Genomic DNA, 3821 nt, shown 5'->3' with positions numbered 1-3821 from the left:
TGTATTCATTTTTTGAAAATATTTACAATTTTTATTTATTTTTTAAATTTTTATTTCTTGCCAAATTTGGGGATTTTTTTTCAAATAAAACTTCTATGGGAATTTTCTTCCTGAAGATGTTGCAAATTTTTATAAATTGGGGGAAATTTTTGCTGAATTTTTGGGATTTTTTTCAGACAAGGGGACAATATTTTTGGGTGCTGTAAATGGGAACAACAGGAGGGTTAAGAATATGTATTTTCTACCATTATTTTAGTTTTTCTGCTCAATGAGCTGTGAAATTTCAACAAAAATGTTTTCATGTTTGATTCATTATTTTACATGTCTGAATTAATATTTACCAAAATTAATTATTTATACTCAGCGAATTCTGTTAAAAGTATAAAATTCTTCTTACTATTTTTGAGTCGTTCTGGACAAATTTGAAGTATTTTGAACTGATTTGAATAATTCTGGGAAGTCTCTGCTGAATTTGGGAAATCTGGAGTCATTTTAAATGATTTTTTGCTTTACTTTGGACAGATCTAAGTCATTTTTGACTAAGTATTATTTAATTCATCAATGTTTTGTGTCATTCTGTACAAGCTTTACTCATTCTGGGCTAATATTGATTCATTTAGGACACATTTCAAGTACATTTTAAATTATTTTTGTATCATTTGGTACAGGTTTCAGTTATTTTCAATCATTTTTGAGTGATTTTGAACAAATTTCAAGTAATTTTGAACAGATTTGATTCATTTGAATTATTCTCTATTGAATTTAGAAAATTTCAGAGTCATTTTGAATATTTTTTTTGCATTATTTTGGACAGATTTTGAGTAATTTTTACCAATTATAATTCATTTCAACATTGTTTCGTATCATTTTGTACAAGTTTGAATCATTCCAGGCAAATTTTGACTCCTTTAGGACACGTTTGATTCATTTTGAACATGTTTCAGGTACATTTTAAATTATTTTTGTGTCATTTGTTACAGGTTTTAGTCATTTTAGACAAACCTGAATAATTTTTAATAACGCTATTTTGTGCAGGCTTTAGTTATTTTCAATCATTTTTGCATCATTTTGGACAGACTACGAGTAATTTTTGACGACTAATTCCTTATTTCAACATTGCTTTGTGTCATTTTGTACAAGTCTTAATCATTCTGGGCAAATTTTGACTCCTTTAGGACACGTTTGATTCATTTTGAACACATTTCAACGACTTTTTAAATTATTTTTTCATCATTTCTTTTTACCTTTCAGTGCTCCGATGATTCCAGGTCAAGTGTTTAATGTCACAGCTGAGTGATTCTTATCTCTCTCTGATGTTTGCTTCTACGACTCTGTGAACGTCTCACCTTTTCGCCTCCGATCTCACGTGGGAATGAAACGAGGCGGCTGTCAAAGGATGTAAATTTCCAGCCCTCAAGTACTTTCAGTTTCCAGCAGAAGAAGATGCACTAAATGGAAAAACAGTCGCATCACCTGCCAAGAGGAAAACAACAGAATCCAGCCGGTCTGGTTTGTGTTCATTTCTCTGGTTATTCTGCTGCTATCTGATCGTGTGTTAATGAGTCTGTGTGTGAACATCTTTCTGCAGAAGTTGTGTAAAACTCACGTCCAGCCTCCAAACTGAAGCACGTTCCTCCAGGGTTGTCGTCACACTGGTTCAGTTTCAGAGAAGCAGGTGAGTTTATAAGAACAGCCTCAGGTCTGGTTGCCATGGTGACTAAAGAACAGCAACAACAACACTGAAGGACACTCAGGAGCCATGAGTGACGGGTGATGCAGAGGATGTCTTTGCACCGTTTTCATCCCTTCTTTGCACTTTTTCCATCTCATCTTTGCACCATTTTTATCTCTTCATTGCACTTTTTCCATCTCATCTTTGCACCGTTTTCATCTCTTCTTTGCACTTTTTCCATCTCATCTTTGCACCATTTTTATCTCTTCATTGCACTTTTTCCATCTCATCTTTGCACCGTTTTCATCTCTTCTTTGCACTTTTTCCATCTCATCTTTGCACCGTTTTCATCTCTTCTTTGCACTTTTTCCATCTCATCTTTGCACCATTTTTATCTCTTCTTTGCACTTTTTCCATCTCGTCTTTGCACCGTTTTCATCTCTTCTTTGCACTTTTTCCATCTCGTCTTTGCACCATTTTTATCTCTTCTTTGCACTTTTTCCATCTCGTCTTTGCACCATTTTTATCTCTTCTTTGCACTTTTTCCATCTCGTCTTTGCACCATTTTTATCTCGTCTTTGCACTTTTTCCATCTCATCTTTGCACCGTTTTCATCTCTTCTTTGCACTTTTTCCATCTCATCTTTGCACCATTTTTATCTCTTCTTTGCACTTTTTCCATCTCATCTTTGCACCATTTTTATCTCGTCTTTGCACTTTTTCCACCTCATCTTTGCACCGTTTTCATCCCTTCTTTGCACTTTTTCCATCTCGTCTTTGCACCGTTTTTATCTCATCTGAATCTGAGGAGGTCAGGATGAACTTTTTGCTGATTTCATTATATGAAATGTGGAACTTTTCACAGTAAATGAACCAAACCAGCTGCAGCTCCTAGTATCTGAGTCTGTCTGTGGCCAGAGAGGCGTCAAGGATCTGCATGTAAACACAGAAACATTCCCAGCACTGAGGAAACTCCCACTGCTGCTCAGCAACAACAGCAGGGAACAGATCTGAGACCAGCAGCAGCACAATCATCACTGTCCCACCAGAACCAGCTGGATCTGGACCTGCAGCTACGAGGAGGGACATTTCCATCATCCCTTCCTGTTTTCCTGCCCTGCATGTTGTTGTTTGGAGCTGGTCGTCATAGCAACAACAGCAATGGATTGATGGGGGCAGCGTGACACCAACAGGTAGAACCCTGGCAGGTGAGACAATCTGAGGACATCTGCTGGACGACCAGAAAACATCCAAGGAGCAGATACATTTTGGTGGTTTCATCTCGTCTGATTCTGAGGAAGTCAGGTTGAACCTTTTACAGATTTATTAGATTTTTTTATGTGACGGATCTGTGTGCAGAAAGGTTGAACATCTTTCTGCAGAAGTGTAAAACTCACGTCCAGCCTCCAAACTGAAGCTCGTTCCTCCAGTGTCGTCGTCACACTGATTCAGTTCCAGAAAAGCAGGTCAACTTATAAGAACCGCCTCAGGTCTGGTTGCCATGGTGACTAAACAACAACAACAACAACAACGCTGAGTGAGTTACCATCAGTGAGTCAGCCAGCAGATCAGCTGCAGAGGACGGACGTCTCACATGCAGTAACACCTGCTCAGGTGTGTTTGCTCCTCAGACTGCAGGGATGTAAATCAGTCATCTGTCAGAATGAACTTTACCACAACAGTCACATTCATTCGTGGTTTTGAAGAGTTTCAACCTCAATAATTACACCACCAGTCCGAAGTTTGGACACACCTTCTCATTTAATGGTTTAATTTAATGGTTCTTTCTGTTTACCTGCCCTGCATGTTGTTGTTTGGAGTTGGTCACCATGACAACAACATCCATAGGTGAGACTGTGTGAAAACATCCAGGGAGGAGGGAAACTTTGCACCGTTTTCACCTCGTCTTTGCTCTTATTTCATGAAAGAATGAAAATGCAGTAGCAGAGATCAGAGTGAAACGTTGTGTTATTTTGTCGTGTTTATTTTGTTGTTTATTCTATTTTCATCACATTAGTGAACAGATTTCGTCCATCCTGTGGACAGATCAGATTTGTGTGGAGAATTCTTCAGATTCTCTGATTTATTGATCATTAGATTCATCCTGATTCTTTTCTGTTTCAGCAAGAATCGCAGCATTCAGGTCAAAC

This window comes from Amphiprion ocellaris, chromosome 23, assembly GCF_022539595.1.
Source record: "Amphiprion ocellaris isolate individual 3 ecotype Okinawa chromosome 23, ASM2253959v1, whole genome shotgun sequence".
Taxonomy (NCBI): Eukaryota; Metazoa; Chordata; class Actinopteri; family Pomacentridae; genus Amphiprion; species Amphiprion ocellaris.
The sequence above is the reverse complement of the archived record's forward strand: the minus strand, read 5'-3'. Positions refer to the sequence as shown.